The 22593-nt window shown below is 48.5% G+C and overlaps 1 long non-coding RNA gene across 3 annotated transcripts; it reads left to right on the forward strand.

Annotated features, from left to right (window-relative positions):
- The first annotated feature begins 602 nt into the window (after window positions 1–602).
- Window positions 603–17326, forward strand: LOC110597124 (uncharacterized). 3 transcript variants are annotated; one of them, XR_013429988.1, is made up of 6 exons: window positions 603–853; window positions 2477–2657; window positions 7818–7943; window positions 13282–13525; window positions 15041–15086; window positions 15667–17326. It is a non-coding gene; the product is annotated as an uncharacterized LOC110597124 (long non-coding RNA). The 3 variants fall into 3 exon arrangements; XR_013429989.1 differs by having other exon boundaries at window positions 2481–2657; XR_002482997.3 differs by lacking the exon at window positions 15041–15086 and having other exon boundaries at window positions 608–853.
- The last annotated feature ends 5267 nt before the right edge of the window (window positions 17327–22593 follow it).

The raw sequence follows: 22593 nt of genomic DNA on the forward strand, positions 1-22593 counted from the left end.
ACAACTCTTTGAAAATAAGGTCCCTTCAAATCCCTCTGGTATTTATATCTGGAATGCAGGTTGCTATTTTCAGAGCTATTGCTCAACCAGGTTGCAGGAGATGGGATAAGGTAAGTTAAAATGCCAAAATGCACCAACACTTTTATCTACTCAATATTAACGTTTTGTTTTTGGTACCATGGATCAAAAAAAAAAAAAAGCCAAAATGTTCACTGTTCTTACTTTATTAGGTTCAAGATTTGTTCTGTGTAAGTGCTCCCACAGGCTATGGCAAGATTTTGGGTCATTTACAAAGTTCTGAATAAGTCGATTCTGCCTTTTATTTATTTTTTCCCCCATTGCTTTAAGAATCAGGTCGACTGATGGTGATTCTCTTTCGGCCACTTTTGCTGTCACCACTTAGGAGAGAGTTTCCTAAGAACGTGGATCTCGTACTTTGTTTTGCTACTTGTTGAGCAAACAATTGCTCACATAATAGTTCTATTAAAAATATTTTTTAGTTGTAGATGGGCATAATCCCTTTACTTCATTTATTTGTATGTGGTGCTGAGGATGGAACCCAGTGCCTCACATGTGCTAGGCAAGCGCTCTACTGCTCAGCTACAACCCTGGCCCACATAATAGGTTTTTGTTAGATATTTTTTTGCATGAATGAATACATTAGTCAGTGAGCCTGGAGAATGGAGGCAGTTGAGTGTAAACTCATCTTTAAGAAGCTTGGCCAGACAGTGGGTAGGTGCGTGGCCCCTGGAGCATGTGTAGCTTTCAAGGAGTTTTAAATTGAACATGCTCATGGATGCGGGAAGGAAACCAGTAAAGACGGAAGGTCTAACACACCTCGCTTGGTACACAGGTGCGTGCATCCTCTTTATTCTTGACACCCGTGTGACGTTGCTGCCCTCCACTCAGACTGTGGCTCGCTTCTCCCTGGGGGCTTCTCTTTCCTGCCTGTCTCCTTAGTTGTCTCTACAGTAGACATTTATGGGTAAATAGATTTTTTAAAATGGATTTTTAATACGTTTTCTTTAAAGAGAGAGAGAGAGAGAGAGAGAGAGAGAGAGAGAGAGAGAGAGAGGGAATTTTAATATTTGTTTTTTAGTTTTCGGTGGACGTTACAACATCTTTGTTTGTTGTGGTGCTGAGGATCAAACCCGGGCCGCACGCATGCCAGGCGAGCGCGCTACCGCTTGAGCCACATCCCCAGCCCTTAAATGGATTTTTTTGAGGGATGATTTATATATCATAAAATTTGCTCTTTTAAGTCTACAACTTAGCGATTATTATCGTTATCATTATTGTTATTATTTTATACCTTTGTAAAATAATTTAATATTTTGAACTAGGTCAATATGTTATTTATTTTTAAATGTATTTTAGTTGAAAAAATTGATAAACAATAAACATGGTAACTATGTAAATCATAGAGGACATTATATAGTATATTGTATGAGTTTTCCAATATTAATATAACAAATTACCACAAATTTAATGGCTTAAAACAATACAATCTTATTCTCTATAGTTTTGTAGCTAAGATGAAGGTGTTATTAGGGCTGAAGATATTCTGGGTCCGCTAGGGACGATCATTTCCTTGCTTTTTCCAACTTTTAGATAACCACTTTCTCCATCTACAGAGCCAACAATATTGTATCTTTCTACCCTCTTCCTCCACAGTCACATTCCCCTCTGTCTCTCTTCTGCCTCCCTCTTCCATGTTTTTTTTAAATAGCTTTATTCTATTTTTTCTTTTTTTTTTCTGTATTTTTAAATTTATATATGACAGAAGAATGCATTACAATTTTTATTACATATAAACAGCACAGTTTTTCATATCTCTAGTTGTATACATCGTATACTCACACCAATTTATGTCTTCATACATGTACTGTGGATAGTAAAGATCATCACATTCCACCATCATTAATTACCCCCTGCCCCCTCCGTTCCCCTCCCTCCCCTCTGCCCTATCTAGAGTTTGTCTATTCCTCTCATGCTCCCCCTCCCTATCTACTATGAATCAGCCTCCTTATATCAAAGAAAACATTCGGCATTTGTTTTTTTGGGGTTGACTAACTTCATTTAGTATTATCTTCTCTAACTCCATCCATTTACCTGCAAATGCCATGATTTTATTCTCTTTTATTGCTGAGTAATATTCCATTGTGTATATATGCCACATTTTTTATCCACTCAGCTACTGAAGGGCATCTAGGTTGGCTCCACGGTTTAGCTATTGTGAATTGTGCTGCTATGAACATTGATGTGGCTGTGTCCCTGTAGTTGGCCGTTTTTATCGAGTTGTTTAACTATTATCACAACCCAATTTTAAAACCTTCCAGTTGCCTCTTGCCCATGTGCAGTCCATTCCCTTTACCCCTCCAGTCCCTGGAAACCGTTATTCTACTTTATAGGCTCATAGAATTTAGGTTTTTGTGCTGCTGAGAGAACTCAAGTACAGCTCGATGTCTCTCCCCAGCTAGGTCGACACACGCCTCATCCACCTTGGACTTGTGTTCTTCTGCCGTAAACCAAGGTGTCTTGGAAACCCCAGTTGAACCGTCTCACTGAGGATTCCTGATGGAGTAAAGCCACATCCTCGAAGCAACCAACATACCCCATAAATGAGCTCATGTCCTCCTCATCTACAGCGGTACCAGGTGTGAAGCATTCTTAGTAAATATTAGAAAATACTCAAGTCTCTGCAGGCTAACTCTTCTTTGGAACTCTGGCTGAGAGAGGCTGTAATGGGAAAGCTCTGGGAATAGGATTGGCCTTTTTAGATCAACTCTATATCCAACAGAGAATTATTTTCCTCCTCTCCATGCCAGGTGCTCTGTGTCAGGTACTGTGTGGGAGGCCAAGGAGGCAGGATTCTTACCTGGAGAGGCTGACAGCCTCGCTTTGGTTGCTAATGATGCTAATGCTAATTGGTTGCAATGTCAGGTTCACACATGACATCATCAGAGAGCCCGAGAAAGGATTTCCAGGAGTGCGGAAGGACTCTTGTATCTTTCAGACGTCTCACAAAGATGGGAGCAGCCTCAAGACACTAAACTGACGGGATGCTACTCTAGGTAGACATTTCCCTAAATCTGTAACTTCCGGGGCAGAACATTAACGTTTTTCCCTCCCTGGTCCAGATTCATCCCTCCGGTGACCAGGAGAGGTGGTGAGTTAGAATGAGTCTCATGTCAGAGATCTTGATGCTGCTCAGGAGGGCAAGCTGCTGATAACCACAAGGCTTCTTGGAAAGCCGATGGACGGAAATGCCAGTTCATTTAACAAAACACACGACTTGGGGAAAATTAGGAAAATCAATTTGTGTAATATGAAATGACCTCAAGTGCATGTGAAAAGACATTCCAAATACTGCAAGGCATTAAGCTGACGAGCTGGTGGTGTCTGGGCTTCTCCATTAGTCGCCGTTCTTCATTCATTTGACTTTCCATCAGCTCCCCTAAGTTTGAGAAAAAATCAGGGAACAAAAGTTTAAAATTGAGAGAGTGTTCTCTAACATTTGTGTCTGTATGAACCGATGAAAAATTCGACATGATTTAATTTTAGCGGCAGGACCTCTTGTTCTGGGTAGGAAGAAGAAGGGGCACCGGTTGAGAACTGCTGGTCTGAAAGTCAGCAAGGAGGATCCTGGGGGATTCTCAAGTGGTCGGAGCCCTCTGCTTGTCGCCCTCCTGCTGTCCGGGCTTCATTCTCGTCCACAGGCAACTTTGTTCTGGACTCTTATTTCCTCCTCTCTCATGAGGAGGCAGAGGGGAAAATCCAGGCTCAACAGCACCATTGTGGGGTGTGATAGAGATCTCTTTTGCCTTATTTTTCTCACCAAAATAGTGATGCTAATACATCTTCTGCTCATCCCACATTTTTTTCCCATGAAAATTGAATGAACAAATAAATATAAAGGATAGTTAATTGCATGGCCCGAGGACTGTATATTCTGTCTTTCCCTGGGCCACAGGAGATGATGGATTCCTCCTGGAAGTCAGCCTCCGTGGTGGTCCTCGATGATCCCACAAGGATTTCTGCCCGTACCTTCTAGATTGTTCTCTGCAACCGGTAGGAAATGGCAGGAGGGATGACAGATCGTTTCTGAGATCAGGCTATTAAAGACGCTTCTGTCTCTCTCTGATCCCTTGTTCTGGGAGAAGCCAGGGGTCCCTTCATTAGTGGCCCCATGGAGAAGCCTCCCGTAGCCATGACAGTAAGCGTGGTGGCATGGCGGTTCCTTGGAAGCAGGTCTTCCTGCCCCAGTCAAGCCTTCATGTGATTGCACCGGTGACAACCCATGACCACTGAACTATGACCTCATGAGCCCCTGAGCCCCAGAGACCCAGCTAAGTCACTCCAGGATTTCTGAAGCTCCGTGATTTAATATAAGTGTGTTGATGTCAGCTGCTGAGTTGTGGGGTTATATATGATGCTCCCCTAGGGAGGGAAAGCATTCCCCAAGATCAAAAAATACACGTACTTTCCCATGACATGTTCAGTGCTGGTCACGTGGAGGGTACTTCACTCAACAGGTATTTAAAAAAGGAAAAGTGAAAGTGAAGGGAGGCATGATGGAACAGCAGATGAACACAGGCACACGCTCCGTATACCCGGGGGGAGCAGCTGTCTGTCTGTCTGGGCTTGGATGGTTAGGATGGCACCACAAAGGTTTTTTTCTGAGTTTCCATGACTTGTCCTTCTAGGTCAATGTCCTTCCAGGTATGGCAACCTACATGGGCTCTGCCTTCTTCCCACCCACCTCTCTCTCTCTCTCTCTCTCTCTCTCTCTCTCTCTCTCTCTCTCATCACCATGCTATTTTGGCATAGATGCAGCACAAAAAGCTATACACAACTAAGAGGTCCAGTGGTGAATTTGGAGAGAAGTATAAGCTCACAAAACCATCTCAGTCTGCCTCTTTAAGTGGATGCAGTTCTCTCTGTGACCCTGTGGCGATTGCAGACCTTCAGAGAGACGACCTCGGATACTCGCGTGTGAAAGGTGTGCTGATTTGACGAGGAGGAGGGGCCACGCGCCTTTCAATGTAACTGTGTCCGTGACTTCTGTCTCTCTACCCCGCCCTGCGTGACATTTCTCCACTGCCCTGTGGCATGGCATGGCGTTTGGGGAATCTAACCTCACACAAGGTCGGGAGTTGCTCTGTGTCTGGGCCTGAGCTTCAAGTCCGCAGGGAGGGCAGCCGGAGGGGAGGATGGTGATGAAACGGGAGAGAACAGGAAGAAGCCCGGACCCACAGTTACAAGATGGAACCCACGAGAGCAGACTGAAACTGAGGTCTCTTCTTCCTGCTCCTGTCCTTGAGGGTGTGCCCTGCGGGAGCCTGGTCATTCACCATACATCTCAGAAGTCAGAGAGCTGAAGGATGATTCATTCCAGGGAGGCAGACCAGCAGGAGGCCTGGCTCACCTGGAGGTTCTGTTTGTATTGATCGTAGCTAATTTTTTTAAAATTAATGTATATTAATTATACAGAACAGGATTTTCATTGTGACATATTTACACGTGCCTTTAAAGTACCTTGTTATTGATATTTATTATTTTAGAAATTAAAGCAAACAAGTCTAAGAATATTTTCCCATTCATTTCTTTGAAAATAATAACAAACCATTACATGTCAATATAAATGCCATTTTTATAAAAATAACTAGATTTTTTTCAAAATAAAAAAATGTTTAATGTTATGGTTTAGCTGTGAGGTGTCCCCCAAAAGTTTATGTGTGAGAGAATGCAAGAATTCTCAGAGGTGAAATGATTAGACTATGAGAGGTGTAAACTAATCATTGGATTAATCCACATTGGATTAATTAATCCACCAATGTGGATTAATCCAATTAATTGGATTAACGGGGTGGTCACTGCAGGCAGGGAGGGTGTGGTTGGAGGAGTTGGTCCTGGGGCTGTGCCTTTGGGGTTCACGCTTTGATCCTGGTGAGTGAAGTCCTCTCTGCATCTTTGTTGCCACACTGTGCTTCTTTCCCTCCTCACCCTTTCTCCACGGTGATCTGCCTGGCCTTGGGCCAGGAAAGTGGAGTCCATCAGTCATGGGCTGAACCCCTGAAACCATGAGCCAAAATAAGCTTTTACTCCTTTATGTTGTCTGCGTCGGGTTTTTGGTTCACAGAGATGAAACACTGACTAAATCACTTAGTGTGAACAAGGACATGAGTTTGCATTTTTCAGATACCTTTGACATTTACCTTCGAAAAGGACAGCTGGAATCTCATTATCTGTGAGACGATTATCCGGTGCTCAACCCGATGCATTATTATTCATCATGTAGCCTTTGGAAAAATCCAGAGGATCAAAATATAATATAGACTTCAAAATCCTGGATCGTTCACGAGGATCGAAACAGGACAAGAGAAGGGGGACCTAGCCTTGAAGTGTCACCGTGAAAGTAATTTTGATTTCATGAATCCTCTGATCCCGGGATCCTCGGGCCTCCCTGGACCACACTTTGAGAACCACTGTGCTGGAGAAAACCCATTGTTCTCTGATTTTTGTGAAGCCCTTGGGGAAAAAGTAGAATTTGGAAGTGATCGTTCAAGACCTCTGAGAGAAAGCATCTCCAAACCCATGACTCTCCACAAGTGACGCACAGGGACAGTGACCTGAACGCTTGAAGTCTAAGAAGCATGTCAACGGCCCCAGTATTCAAGTGCCTCAGCCTTTCTCCATATGATTCCTAAACTTCACAATAGTATTCTACTTCATGTCGTCTCTGCGGATACAAACAGTAAGAGATCTTTAAAAAATGGAAAGAGAGAGGTTAGAGAAAGAGGAGGGACAGGAACAAAGAGGAAGAGGGAACCCAGGTGCTTGTGTGGGAGCCTGCCCTGGGGTCACCGCGGTGGGCTCCTCAGAGGTCCCCGTAGGAGCACTCGCTGGGCTCTGGGACCTGTCTGCAGGAACTTCCTGAAGTTGCACTCAGCGGCCTGAGAGTTCCGGGGTGGCAGAAGTGAGCTCACTTGGACATTTACTCATTCTCAACATTCTGGCTTATCTCCCTTCTCCTAGGGGAGCAGAAAATCAAATTGTTGAACCATTTGTTTATCATGGCGTTTTCTGTGGGGCTTAAAATTTTACACTATTTTTCCCCCCGAGGAGTATAAATGTATGTATTGGAACCCAGAGTCTTGAACATGCTAAGCACACGTTCTGCCACTGAGCTACATGTTTAGTGAGTACAGCTTTTAAAACAGTGATGGCAAGGCGAAACTTCTTTCTCCCAGGAGATGTGACTCTTGATCAGGAAGCTAACTACTGCTCCAGCTACATCAGATAGTTCTGGATTCATGATGATTTGACTTAGGATTTTTTTTTTTCTCTTTATGATGATGCACTCAGTAGAAACCAGACTTCAAGTTTGGAATCTTGATCTGTTCCTGGGCTAGGGCTAGGCCAATCTTCTGTTGTTCCTGTGGGACTGTGTCAGCGAGTGATTGGCAGCTCCCAGTCCCCACAAGATCACGAGGGGAAACAGCTAGTGCTCTGCAGCGTTCTGTGATCTGTGTAGGGCTTTGTGTCTCCCTATTTCATTGTGTCTACCATGCTCATCAGTACAGCCAACACCCAGACATCATCCTGTCTTTCACTTTTAGTACAACAGCTAGAGATGGAACATCCTCAAACATCCCTGGGCTAAAGACTTGGTATCCAGGGTTGTGTTATTGGGACTTTTAAGAGGTGGGGCCTAATGAGAGGTCTCCAGGTCACTGGGTACAGGCCCTTGAATAAAATATTGGCAGAATTTATTTCTGGGGTTCCAGGACCTTACCCTTCCTTTCACTTTGCAGCTATGTGGTGAGTGGTTTTGTTCTGCCACTGGCTCCTGCCATGATGTGCTGCACAGGTGCCAAGCAGTGGGGCCAACCAACTCACCATGCACCTCCCAAACTGAGCCAGAATAAGCCTTGCTCTTGGTAAGTGGACTTATCTCAGGCATTTGTTACAGTCATGGGAAGCAGGCTAGCAATAGTCAAAGAATTAAATGAGATATTTGGCACTCTGTAATAAACATTTTGGAGATGATTTTGTTCCATGGTAAGTTCGGGTCAATGTCTGAGTTTGGTAGAGCAGGCGTATTAGGTGCATTTTGACATATTTTCAACTTACAATGAGTTTGTCGGACAAAGTCCCATTGTAAATTGGAGAGCATATATAATATAAATTCTGAAAATATTTTATTTACCTTTTTTCTTTCTTTTTTTTAGTGGTGGCAGAGTGAGGGGGGACCAGAGATTGAACTCAGGACACTCAACCACTAAGCCACATGCCCAGCCTTATTTTGTATTTTATTTAGAGATACTGTTTCACTGATTTGCTTAGTGCCTTGCTTTTGCTGAGGCTGGCATGGAAATTGCTATCCTCCTGTCTCAGCCTCTTGAGCTGCTGGGAATTCAGGCCTGTGCCACCACATCTGGTCTATTTATCTTTTTTTTGAGACAAGATCTCACTAAGTTGTTGAGACTGGCCTCAAACTTGTGATCCTCTGGCCTTAGCCTCCTGAGTTGCTGGTGTTACAGATGTGTGCCACCAGGCCCAGCTACAATATCTTTTTTTCTAAATCAAAGCTTTATTTGGAACTGGAGTCCACTAAAATATCAACTTTAAATTTTTTTTTTCACCAAGCATGGGTTCCTGGCCCAGTTTTTAGAAATATTTTGGAAAAGCACCAGCTTGTCATACAAACTGTGTGGACTTTATTTGGCGTTGCACTATTTTTATGATCGCTACTCTCTCACTGAATCTTCATGGAAGGAAAATAATACCATGGTCAGTGTTTTTCTTAAAATAAACTTTTTAAAGGCAACATGCTTTTTGCTTCAATTAAAATTAAAATTATGAACAGTTTTTATATCATGTCTTTTCTGGTTCTAAATGTCTCACATACTAATCGTATTCATATTGGGCCTATAAGACATTTCAAAGATCACCCGTAGGCCTACTACCACCGAAGGCTAGTACAGGTCCTTCCCATCCCTTGCTCACCCTCTCTGTTATCATCTGTGTATCTACCTACCTATCTTAGTTCGCTTCTGTGCTGCTGTGACCAAAATACCTGATAAGAACAATTGAGATGAAGAAATGTTTCCTGGGGCTCATGGTTTCTGAGGTCTCGGTCCGTAGACGCCGAGTACCTTGCTGGACCCCAGCTGACACACACATCATGAGGGAAGGCCCAGCAGAGGACCGTCGTGGGCCCAGGAAGAGAGGGAGGAAGGGACCCTGGGGAAGATGCCCCCTTCCAGGGCACACTCCTGGTGACCCCTCCTCCAGCCACCCCCACCCCCACCTGCCACCCGTTTAGCCCACTCACAGCAGGACACACTGATGATGGGACCACTGACCCCTGACTCTTCCTGCATCAACAGGGACTGTTGGACATGCCCAGATCCAGACCCTAACCAGACCCACTTCCCTGCACACGTCTGCATATGTAAATACGAGTTTTGAACAAATTAAGTATGAGATACATTTTTCCACAGGGCTGGGGACGGGGCCCAGGGCTGCTGCCTGCTGGGCCAGCCCCTACCCCTGGGCCACACTGCAGCCCCCACGGGACGTCTGGAGGAGCATCTCCAGGAGCTGGAGTCTCCCTGGCTGGGGGGAGGCGCTGGGGGTGTCCCTGGGTGGTGATCTGTCTGAGGAGTGACTTCTCGGTGTGCCCCAGCCTCTGAGTGTCCCCTGCAGGCAGGGGTGGTGGGGCCTAGTCCACTGGCCCCGTGAGGCGGGTTGGAGGCCAGGAGTCACCGAGGCTCAGCTGAGAGGAGAGCGGAGGCTGCCCACCTCGGTGCTGCCTGGCGGCCAGGAGGGCTGTCTCCCAGCCTCGGGAAGGTGGGGGCTCAGAGCGTGAGACTGGGCAGGAGGGGGGGCCAGGGAGAGGAGGAGAAGCACCTCAGTGTCCTTCTGTGAGGACCCCTGCCCAGTGCTGAGGAATGCTCCGGAAACCAGCAGGGAGGGGAGAGAGAGAGAGCAAGGGAGTGTGTGCGGGTGTAGGGGTGTGTGTGTGTGCGTGTGTAGGTGTGTGTGTGTGTAGGTGTGTGTAGGTGTGTGTGTAGGTGTGTGTGCAGGTGTGTGTGGGTGTAGGGGTGTGTGTGTGTGTAGGTGTGTATGTGTGTGTGGGTGTAGGGGTGTGTGTGGGTGTGTGTGTAGGTGTGTGTGTGAGTGTGTGGGTGTAGGGGTGTGTGTGTGTGTGTAGGTGTGTGTATGTGTGTGGGGTGTGTGGGTGTAGGGGTGTGTGTGTGTGTAGGTGTGTGTATGTGTGTGTGTGGGTGTGGGTATAGGGGTGTGTGTGGGTGTGTGTGTGTTGGTGTAGGGGTGTGTGTGTGTTGGTGTAGGGGTGTGTATGTGTGTGTAGGGGTGTGTATGTGTGTGTGTAGGTGTGTGTGTAGGTGTGTGTGGGTGTAGGGGTGTGTGTGTGTAGGTGTGTGTGTGTGGGGGGGTGTAGGGGTGTGTATGTGTGTGTAGGTGGGTGTGGGTGTAGGGGTGTGTGTGTGTGAGTGTGTGTGTGTGTGGGTGTGTGTGTGTGTGTGGGTGTAGGTGTGTGTGGGTGTAGGTGTGTGGGTGTAGGGGTGTGTGTGTGTATGTAGGTGTGTGTGGGTGTGTGTTGGTGTAGGTGTGTGTGTGGGTGTGTATGTGTGTGTGTAGGTGTGTGTGTGTAGGGGTGTGTGAGTGTGTGTGTGTAGGTGTGTGTATGTGTGTGTGTGTAGGGGTGTGTGTATGTGTGTGTGTATGTGTGTGTTGGTGTAGGTGTGTGTATGTGTGTGTGTGGGTGGGTGTAGGTGTGTATGTGTGTGTGTAGGTGTGTGGGTGTGTTGGTGTAGGTGTGTGTGTGGGGGGTGGGTGTAGGTGTGTGTGAATGAGTGTGTGGCACGTGTACGTGTGGTCTGTGGTGCACATGTTAGGGGACAGACAGGCAGGAAGGGTGGGACTTGTCATGGCAGTGGGGACTTGGAAGTCTGATGTCACCCTGCTGTCAGTCCTAGGTCCAGAGGTGGATCTGAGTGGGACTCTGGACACTTCTCTGGGCTCCCTGATGAAACTGGAGCAGGAGAGCACCTTGTCCCTCTCTGAGAGGACCCACTCTCCCCTTGAGATGTCCCCTCTCCCTTTTCTGCCCCTTCACTAACCTCATTCCTGTTGCTCTGAGCAGCGTGACTCAATCTTTCTGACTTGACGGCAAGAGGGGGCTTGAGAGGTGGTGGGGGACGGACGGGTCCTTGCCTTGCCTCAGTTTCCCGGGCAGTGTGTGTGTGACGTGCGGTGTGTGCAGGTGTGTGGGGTGTGGTGTGTGCAGGTGTGTGGTGTGTGGTGTGCCTCTGTGTGTGGGGTGTGGTGTGTGCAGGTGTGTGGTGTGTGGTGTGTGCCTGTGTGTGTGACGTGCGGTGTGTGCAGGTGTGTGATGTGTGGTGTGTGCCTGTGTGTGTGACGTGCGGTGTGTGCAGGTGTGTGGTGTGCGGTGTGTGCAGGTGTGTGATGTGCGGTTGTGCAGGTGTGTGGGGTGCGGTGTATGCAGGTGTGTGGGGTGTGGTGTGCCTGTGTGTGTGATGTGCGGTGTGTGCAGGTGTGTGGTGTGCGGTGTGTGCAGGTGTGTGATGTGCGGTGTGTGCAGGTGTGTGGGGTGCGGTGTGTGCAGGTGTGTGGTGTGCGGTTGTGCAGGTGTGTGGTGTGCGGTGTGTGCAGGTGTGTGATGTGCGGTTGTGCAGGTGTGTGACGTGCGGTTGTGCAGGTGTGTGATGTGCGGTTGTGCAGGTGTGTGATGTGCGGTTGTGCAGGTGTGTGACGTGCGGTGTGTGCAGGTGTGTGATGTGTGGTGTGTGCAGGTGTGTGATGTGCGGTTGTGCAGGTGTGTGACGTGCGGTGTGTGCAGGTGTGTGATGTGTGGTGTGTGCAGGTGTGTGATGTGCGGTTGTGCAGGTGTGTGGGGTGCGGTGTGTGCAGGTGTGTGATGTGTGGTGTGTGCAGGTGTGTGGGGTGCGGTGTGTGCAGGTGTGTGGTGTGCGGTGTGTGCAGGTGTGATGTGTGGTTGTGCAGGTGTGTGACGTGCGGTGTGTGCAGGTGTGTGATGTGCGGTTGTGCAGGTGTGTGGGGTGCGGTGTGTGCAGGTGTGTGATGTGTGGTGTGTGCAGGTGTGTGATGTGCGGTGTGTGCAGGTGTGTGATGTGCGGTTGTGCAGGTGTGTGACGTGCGGTGTGTGCAGGTGTGTGATGTGCGGTGTGTGCAGGTGTGTGGGGTGTGTTGTGCCTGTGTGTGGGGTGTGTGGTGTGTGCAGGTGTGTGATGTGCGGTTGTGCAGGTGTGTGATGTGCGGTGTGTGCAGGTGTGTAATGTGCGGTGTGTGCAGGTGTGTGGTGTGCGGTGTGTGCAGGTGTGTGGTGTGCGGTGTGTGCAGGTGTGTGGGTTGCGGTGTGTGCAGGTGTGTGGTGTGCGGTGTGTGCAGGTGTGTGGGTTGCGGTGTGTGCAGGTGTGTGGTGTGCGGTGTGTGCAGGTGTGTGGGGTGCGGTGTGTGCAGGTGTGTGGGGTGCGGTGTGTGCAGGTGTGTGGTGTGCGGTGTGTGCAGGTGTGTGATGTGCGGTGTGTGCAGGTGTGTGGTGTGCGGTGTGTGCAGGTGTGTGCAGGTGTGCGGTGTGTGCAGGTGTGTGGGGTGCGGTGTGTGCAGGTGTGTGGGGTGCGGTGTGTGCAGGTGTGTGGTGTGCGGTGTGTGCAGGTGTGTGATGTGCGGTGTGTGCAGGTGTGTGGTGTGCGGTGTGTGCAGGTGTGTGCAGGTGTGCGGTGTGTGCAGGTGTGTGGGGTGCGGTGTGTGCAGGTGTGTGGGGAGCAGGTGAGGTGAGAACCTGAACCAGTGCAGAGCTGGATGGAGGGAGCCCTGGAGGCAGCAGCAGAAGGGCACGCAGGAAGCCTAGGTCCCCAGGGTCCAGCGCCGGGCCCGGGGCTGGGCCTGTCTCTCTTCCCTTCTCCCTTCTCGGGACTTGGGTGGTGTGGGGTGGAGGCCCCAGCAGGAGAGCCCTGGCCTGCCCTCCTCCACTCACAGCTCCTCCCAGGACGCCCTGCTCCTCAGCTCCTCTGCAAGCCCATCTGCCGCAGGCCACCTGCGGGGGTCCCTGCAGCCGGTGTCCCTGTACCCTGGCCAGCCCGCTCAGCCCCGGGCTGCTGGGACTCCGTGCTCCTGCTCCCTCCTCATTTGGCCAGGTCCCCAGCATTCTGTGCCACGGTTTCCTTTCTCACAGGGTGTTTCTCTGTCACTCCCCGTCTGCACCAGGTGTGCCCCCCAAAAGTCTCTTGCCTGGATCCTGCCCCGATCAGCCGTGTGACTCTGGATCAGCCGTTTTGCTTCAACAGGCTCCAGCTCCTTCATCTGGGAAGGAAGGTGTTGGGCCATGTGGGGCGAAGGCCTCTGGAGACGGATTTGATTCTCCAAATCTTTTTTCGATTCATTATTTAGACAGTTGGTCACTTCTGCTCATCGAAGCCGCCGGGGGAGCGAGGAAGGCCAGCTGGTGGCGGTAAGTGGCGAAACTTCTGCAAATTTTCTGGTTCTTTGTCCAAAGAAGGGAATTTGGTTTCTGGACCAGCTCAGGGAGGGCCCCATGAGCTGGAACTGACCCTGGAGAATGAGGAGGTAGGGAAATGGGTCATGGTGCCCAGGTGGCCTGTTGCTCTCTCCTGCCCTCTCCTCTCGCCCCAGGAGGGCATGGGGTGGACATTAACCAGCTGCTTCGAAAAGGAAGGGACTCCCAATCTCTGGAAACCAAACCTTCCCACACTCGGGCTGCAAAGATTTCTGTCCCCAACTCCCTCTTCAGTCCAGCGAGGGGAAGGGTTTGGGCTTTGGAACAATATTCCAGAAAGAAGAAAGCCCACGAGATGCCTGCCACTTAGTGACCAAATGAGAACCGTGCTGAAGTTCATGGTTCCATTATGCTCCTCTGCACCATGAGCCAGAACAGAGCAGCTGTCCGGAGACACGGGCCTCGGAGAGGACTGGGTGAGGCCTGAGGTCCAAGTTCCCAGAAGCTTTGAGCCCACCTCCTGCTCAGTCTCCGTGGGCCCCTCTTCACCACCCCATGCTGCTTTGATAGTGCTCTTTCCTTTTTTTTTTTTTTTAAATGTCCTGTTTTGAAATAATCTTAGATTGATGAAAAATTGTAAAAAAAATAATACAATGTTGTCATATTTCCTTTTTTCATGCAAGTCTCTCTCTCTCTCTCTCTCTCTCTCTCTCTCTCTCTCTCTCTCTGTGTGTGTGTGTGTGTGTGTGTGGTTTTCCTGCAGGGCTGGAGGATGAGCTGCAGGCTCATACCCTCTTATCTAAGCACTTGACTGTGCATCTCCTAAATCCAAGGATATTCTCTTTTGTAACCATAGTGCAGTTATCAAAAGTAGGAAATTAACGTGGAGACGGTTCTACGATCTACAGAGCTTCTTCAGCTTTTTCCAGATGTCCCAGTAATGTCTTTTTATGACCCAGATCCCACCTACATTGTCCTGAACCATGAATCTAATCTGGGATCCTTCCTTGGTCTCTTTTTAAATTATCTTTCGTGGCCTTGATGCTCGTGAAGGATAACGTTCAGTCATTTTGTTGAATATTCCTCAGGATGGGCTTTTCTGGTGTTTCCTATGCTCAGATGAAATTCATGCGTCTCTGGCAGGGCTGCAGCCGAAGGGGGCTGCATCCGGTCCCCCCAGGAGGTGCCCGGCGGAGATCTGCAGGATGGCTGCTGACGGTGCTGTTGGCCACAGGCCGTGCCTGCCAGGTTCTTCCACTGCAAATTTACTGGGCCTCCCTTGGTAATTATGAATCCTGTGCAGTGACACTTCAAGATTATTCAGAGATCCTGCTTGTTGTCATACTTCTGTTGGTTATTTTATATATTTATTTGCTCTTTTTGGGTATTCATGACAGTGGAGTGTATTTTGACATATTATACATACATGAAGTGTCACATCCCATTCTTTCTTTTTTAAATAGTTATTTTTTAATTGTAGTTGGACTTAAATACCTTTATTTTATTTAGTTTTACGTGGTGCTGAGGATCGAACCCAGGGCCTTGCACATGCTAGGTGAGTGCTCTATCACTGAGCCACAATCCCAGCCCAATAACTTCCCATTCTTGTGGTCGTACATGATGTGGAGTTTCGAGTTTCATATATGAACATAGGAAAGTTACGTCCAACTCATTCCATTGTCTCTCCTACTCCCACCCCACTTCCCTTCCCTGTATTCCTCTGTCTAATCCAGTAAAGTTCTATTCCTCCTGCCCCACGTGGTGAGATAGCCTTTGCGTATCAGAGAAAACATTTGGACTTGGTTTTTTGATGACTGGTTCATTTTGCTCAGTATGATATTCTCCAGCTCCATCCATTTACTGGCCAATGCCAGAGTTTCATTCTTCTTTAAGGCTGAGTAATATCCCATGGTGTATGTGTACCATATTTTCCTGATCCGTTCATCTGTTGAAGAGCACCTAGACTGGTTCCACGGCTTGGCTATTGTAAATTGAACTGCTACAAACATTGATGTGGTCACATCACTGTAGTAAGCTGGTTTTAAGTCCCTGGGGTATAGACCAAGGAGTGGGATAGCTGGTTGAATACTGGTCCCATTCCAAGTTTTCTGAGGAGTCTCCACACTGTTTTCCAGAATGGCTGCCCCAATGTTTTGTTGCCTGGCTGGCATCCTTTTGAAGAGGAGACTAGGACAGAGACACACACAGAGGGACACCACCATCTACAAGCCAGGGACAGAGAAACCCGCCTGCTGATGCTTGATCTCAGACTTGCAGCCCCCAGAATGGAAAGGAAACACCTGCCACCCTCCACGGCCACCCAGGCTGAGCGCTTTGCTATGACGTTCCTGGGGCCGAGCGCCAGCCTCACCAGAGCTCTGCCCTCCCGCCGCCCCGCTTCTCCTGGAGTGTCCTGACTCTGCCTCCCTAGGGGATCTCACTTTGACTCCGTTGTTTTCATCTGTCCTGTCGTTCTCCTTCTTTTCCTTTGGATTTGTCTCAGAGCTGGAATAATTCTGTAGAGAAAACTCCCCTCACCACCTTTGGTTACCGGGAAGTCCTATTTGTGTAGGAAAAGTGGAATAAAAGTGCCCGACTCGCCCTCCGCCTTTGCCATCTTCAACATCACGATGGGAATGATCCTTAGTGATCCGTAGCATTTTCTGACTGCGATGAAGGGATTTTAAGAGTGTTCTTGGCAAGTCACGGGCATGAATAGACTTCATACACGTCCGACGACTGCAGTTATCCCTGCGGATGTTCAGTCCCCCTCTTTGGTGGAGGGAGGTGGACAAGAGGCCTCTTGGACTCAGCTGGCATGACTCTGGCAGGCTTGGCTTTCTTCAACAGACATTACAGTTCCTCGTGGACATTTCTGGCCCAAACCCTTAGCTGGCCATTCCTTCCAGGTCCCTGGTCATTTTGGGGAAATGGTATTTAGACACAATTCAGGTGCTGGGGGGGTGCTCACTGTCATCATGGTGATTTTTGTTATTTGGACTTTTCAATAGTCAGAGGCAGGAAATGCAAACATAAAGTACAAAGACTACATTCCTCATGAATCCAACTGCCACTTGTAATTCAAATTCCATATATATATAAAGCTTTTCCTCTCTCTTATTTTGGGGGTGGTGGGATAGGGTACCGGGGATTGAACTCAGGGGCTCTCAACCACTGAGCCACGTCCCCAGCCTTTTTTCTATTTTATTTAGAGACAGGGTCTCACTGAGTTGCTTAGCACCTCGCCATTGCTGAGGCCGGCTTTGAACTTGTGATCCTCCTGCCTCAGCCTCCAGAGTCACTGGGATTACAGGAGTGTGCCACCACACCTGGCCCCTTTCTTGTTTTTAAGAGTGGTAAACTACATATGGTGTGAAATTTGCCACTTAGACCTTTTCACGTGTACAGTTAATGCCCTCAATGATGTTCATGAGGTGATGCGACCGCCATCACTACCTCTCTCAATCTTTCATCATTCCAAACAGAAACTCCGTACCCATTAGGCAATGATTTCCCACTTCTCCAGCCCCACCCCCTGGTTACCTCTAGTCTTTTTTCTGTCTTTATGGATTGGCCTACTCTAGATACTTCATCTAAATGGGATCATATAATATTTGTCCCACTAAGGTCTGGTTTATTTCACAGAGCAAAACAGGATGTGTCAGAACTTTATTTTTTAAAGCTATATACTATTCCATTGTTTGTATAAATGACGTCTGGCTAACCCATTTGTCTCTTGGCAGATACATGGGTTGTTTCCATCTTTTGACTGTTGTAAACAATGCTGCAGTGAAAGCTGGTTTAGGATTATCTGTTGGAGTCCCTGCTCTCAATTCATCTGGGAGTAGAATGGCAGTGTTTCCTTATAGTTTAGCCTAGCTTTTTGAAGAACCACCAGATAGGTCCCCAGGGCTGTGCCATTTCACACTTCCATCAGCAATGTCTGAGGGTTCCGATATTTCCACAGCCTCGTCAAATATCTGAAATTTTTTTCTTAGTCATTCTAGTAGGTAAGAGCGATACCTTATTGTGGTTTTGATTTGCACTTCCCTGATGATGAGTGATGTTGAACACCTTTTCATATTCTTATGGCCATTTATATATTTTCTTTGGAAATTATCTAAGCAGGTCTCTTGACAGTGTTGGATTGGGCTGCTGTCTATTTGTTGTGGAGTTGTAGGAGTTCTTTATACATTTCCAATTGAGTCTCAAATGACCCGATTTCTTCAATAGGTAAATAGAAAAGAAAAAGAAATGTAAACAAAATCTAGATATCAAGCCCTTCCTTTGCATAGCTATAAGATGCAGAAAGATTGCCTAAGCCATATCTTGCTTTTATTAGATATCTCATTTGCAAATATTTCCCCCCATTTTATAGGTTTTTCCTTTTACTTTCTCTATAAGTTTTTTTTTTTTTTTTTGGACTGGAGATTGAACCCAGGGGCATTTTACCACTGAGTTACATTCTTTGCCCTTTTTATTTATTTTTTATTTCGAGACAGGGTCTTGCTAAGTTTGGGAGGCTGGCCTTGGATTTGTGATCCTCCTGCCTCAGCCTCCCAAGTTGCTGAGATTACAGGTATGCACCACCATCCCTGGCTAAAAGTTTTTAATCTTGATGAAGTCCAATTCATCTATTTTTTCTTTTGTTGCTGGTGATTTTGGGGTCATATTAAGAATCCATGGTTAGATCCAAGGTCATGAAGCTTTATTCTTCTGTTTTCTCCTGAAAGTTTTATAGATACTTGAATTGTAGTTTTTCCATCGTCTGAGTCAGGATAGACTATGTTGTTTTGTTTGTAGGTAAAAAAAAAAGCTCTGAGATATTAGCAAATTAACACAATAAAACCCCACAAAGCCAAACATGGCTTGGGCAAGCTTTCTGCACCGTGGAGCCCCAGCGGTGCAGAGTAAGGAAAGCTTAGGAGGGTGCAGAATTTCCACTGCCCTCCTCTGGCCAGAACCCGGTCGCATGGTCTTAACCTGACTGCAGGGTGGCTGGGCGACCGTCTTCCTGTCGCCTGGACCTCCAGCCCAGTCTCTGCCCGAGCCCATCATCCGTTCGCTGGGTTTACTCAATTGCTAGCTCTGTGTATTGGGCAACATGGGAAATAAGCAAAACGGTGTGATTCTGTGATTCCCATCAAGAAGTTATTAGGAAGTGTCATTTAATCAGGGGGTTTATGGTTTGTTTCTTGTCTCTAAGAGGAGAGTTCATTCACGTTGCAGATAGAAGGCCAATTACAAGTGTTGGTTTTAATATTTTATACCCTATGCCAGTCACTGGGGGACAGTGGCACTTGTTAGTGCTGCTGATGTCCCGTAATGAAGGCTCAGGCCGCCGTCTGTGATGGCGAAGCCTGTGGAGTGTCTGCCATGCCCTTGAGGTGGCAGCCTGCCACCAGACAAGGGGCCAGCGGGGGCAGCCTGGCTGCCTGGGGCTCGGGGGACAGCTCTTGGTAAACAGGGTTTGAAAACTGGATTCTGAACCAAAGCAAAGAATGTGACGGAAGGAAAAGAAAGAAGAGAGCGGAGGAGAGCAGGAGGAGAGGGGGGAGGAGGGGGAGGAGGAGGGAGGAGATGGGAGGAGGAGGGAGGAGGGGGGAGGAGATGGGAGGAGGGGGGGAGGAGGAGGGAGGAGGAGGGGGAGGGAGGGGGGAGGAGGAGGGAGGAGAGCAGGAGGAGAGGGGGGAGGAGGGGGGAGGAGGGGGGAGGAGGGGGAGGAGGGGGGAGGAGATGGGAGGAGGGGGGGAGGAGGAGGGAGGAGGAGGGGGGAGGAGGGGGGAGGAGGAGGGAGGAGAGCAGGAGGAGAGGGGGGAGGAGGGGGAGGAGGGGGGAGGAGGGGGGAAGCTGCAGGACTGCAGAGGTGCAGCTCGTCGGCCACGTGTGAGCCCTGAAGTAGCCGCAGAGAGGAGAGCAGCCACCCCTGTCACCCTTGCACGTCGTGGGAAAGATGTGACCTGCAGAGAGCCTCTCACCAGCCTTCCCACCAGTTTCTCCTTGGAGAAGTGTGCTCTGAGCGCAGTGCACAGGCCTGTAATCCCAGCAGCTCAGGAGGCTGAGGCAGGAGGATCGCGAGTTCCAATCCAGCCTCAGCAACATCGAGGCACTCACTGACTCAGTGAGATCCTGTCTCTAAATAAAATACAAAATAGGGCTGGGCATGTGGCTCAGTGGACGAGCCCCTGAGTTCAATCCCTGATATTAAAAAAAAAAAAAAAAATGAAGAGGTCTGGATGAGTCTCTCAGAACTGGATCCGAACCCACTTTTGAAGGAGGATGACGCCCTGATCCTTTGTTGCCAAGGCAGACGATGCCCCCCTCCGAGTGGAGCCCCAGCTTCAGCCACATGCAGAATCTCCCCATCTCAGGTTCGAGGCTGCGGTAATGCCAACTGCAGGGAGTTAGCATTTACTGAAGGTCAAGTCAGTTTATGCACCTGGAGCACTTCATGGGGAAATCACTGGGGCGCTGGGGGCTCCACCACGGTTAAGTGAGTACAAAGTGTGGTGAAGAGCTATGTTCCAAGGGCAAGAGAAACAATCCCACTTTCCTAATACTTTTTTCTTCTTTTTTTCTGCAGTCCTGGGGATTGAATCCTGCCCTTGCACATACTAAGCAAGCAATTACCACTGAGCTCTGTATCCCCAGCCTGTTCCTAATGTTTTTACAACTGAGATGCCTGGTGTCTCTGGGCCATAGGTATTAATGAAGTGAAAATCATCATAAGTACTTCCTTTGGTTCTTGTATACACCTGCGTAATGCAGAGGGCTCTCAGAGGGCGGCTGACTATGCCCAAGGTTGCTGTTCCTTCTGTCCCCTGTAGTCATTGGGGTTTGCTGTCTAAGAAGCCCTTTGGAAACTGTGGCTGTCCCCCAGGAGAGAATTGATGTCAGGGGTGACATTTCTTATCTCCCACCCCACTCAGACAATGAGGCACACTGTCTCCCAGATGTGTTCATGCAAATGGAATTGCTTGACCCTTCTGCCTGACCATGTGACATTTGGCATTCTGGTGGAATCTCAGAGATTCTTAGTTTGGAGGACTCTGGTTTCTGTGACTTCTCGCATTGTCAACTGAACTCAAATGGTCTCTTGCCTTTCCTGAACTCCCTGGTGTCTTCATCTCTGTCAGTGCATCGCCTAGGAGGGACCAGGGACCGCAGTGAGAGGTCCCCCAGTTAATTAGTGGAGGGAGAGCCGGGAGGTGAACCTCCTGGATTTGATACAAAACTCTTCCCCTTTTAGATGGTGTGGCTGTGGGGAGCCCCTCACCTCTCTGCGTCTGTTTCCTCATCTGGGTCTTGGTGAGGCTTAGAATGAGAAGTGCTTGTTGGGCATGAGGACAGACAGACGCCTGATGAGCATAGGCAAGCAGTCATAAATAAGAAAACAAGTTCCGTGTGCCTGGACTCTGCTACGATTCTCAGCACGCAGTGGGGCAGATAACGCTTTCAGTTCATTTTTGGAGAACACTTGTCAAAATTCAAAGGCCTCTGGCCCACAGCCTTGGAGAGGCCCCACGCTCGGCTCCCTCTGGACCTCCTTCATTCAGGTACATTCCCAGCCAGATCACGAGTGCTGTGAATGTCTGCCTCCCCCCTCCACCTAGATCCCCGAGGCCCTGTCTGCCCTTCACCGGGGAGTGGCCTCTGAGAAGAGGCAGTGCATCAGGGAGCAGAGAGCTGGCGCATCTGTGCGGGCTGACTGTGCGCAAGCCCAGGACTCCTGAGAGAGATGCAAAGCCTTCTGGCCCTTGACATAGTGTGTGTGAGGAGGAGGTGTGGGAGGAGAGGACCCAAGGGAGACCTGGTCATCCAGACTCCTTAGCCGTGAGCCAGGCCTGGCTCACTAGCGCGTCCACTTCTGAAACTTCCAGTGCTCTCCAGCGGGGGCTTGCCCTTGGGAATTGTACGGTTTTCTGAAGTTGCTTGAGGGGACAGAGCCTGAACACAAGCCAGCTTTGCCGGAACCATCCATTTGTCCACCTGTTCACCCAAGAACCTGGATCTGGGCGCGGCTCAGGGTTGAACAGGGAAACCGTCTTTCCCAGGCTCCTGTCCCCTTGGAAAAGGACCAGCCAGACTTTTTAAAGCCATCCGATCAGCCATTATTTAAAATGTCCCTAAGTTGGGAGAGTTAAACACAAAAGATATTTACGCTCTTTAAGATGGAATTGAAGATTTTGACGCAAGCTTTAAAACAAGCAATTTTGAAGTGAGGTCAAAGTCAGAACAATCAGAGACAGAGCTGCACTGGAAACGTAGGGTCCAGCAAGCCCGTGACAACCCCGAACACATGATTTTTTCCCACCAGGACTGATCAGTTTGAAGGCGATGGCCACTTGCGGAAGACACGGGCCTGGTTAGTTTTGCTCACCCACTCACCCGCATTTATATACAGGTTTGAAGAATGCTCTCTCCTACGGTTTTATAATATTGATCGGTTCTTCTTCTCATGGTCAAAGCAACTTTCTCCATCCTGTTTGCGTTCCCAAAGCATATTGATTTTTAATTTTCTGAAGCCCAATTTCTATGCAACAATATTTTATTCAGCATGAGAAGCAGTGCCAGTTTTAAACATTTATAGACTCGTTTCTCCAAGGGAAATAACAAGCCCGAAAGAAAAACTAGCATTTCACTGGATGAGATTCAAATGGCGGTTGGAGGTTTGAATGCGGAAGGGCGGTTTTCTTATCCAGAGTGGCCACGGGGAGTCCGTTTATGAAATCATATCTGGCCAGTGGATGCCTGCTTTTTGGAAAAAGGATACTTCCTGAAGACTCGAAAAAAAGTGGAGGTTTGCCACAGTCTCGTGAGCCTGATGTTACAGACAGAGAGCAGACAACATCTAGATTTTTCCACTAATGAAAACACACGTTTTTAAATGAATACACTATTGGGTCTTATCACAGTGTTGTTTTTCAAAAATTCCTTCCTGTGTTTTTCTTGTTTTCTGTCTTCTGTCCCTCCTACACTCCTCCCTGTCTCTGGCACACATGTGAACAATATGTGACCCGTGTTCGTCATTGCACAAATGCTCACCTGCCTGACGTGCCCAC

Source organism: Ictidomys tridecemlineatus, chromosome 13 (assembly GCF_052094955.1).
Source record: "Ictidomys tridecemlineatus isolate mIctTri1 chromosome 13, mIctTri1.hap1, whole genome shotgun sequence".
NCBI lineage: Eukaryota > Metazoa > Chordata > Mammalia > Rodentia > Sciuridae > Ictidomys > Ictidomys tridecemlineatus.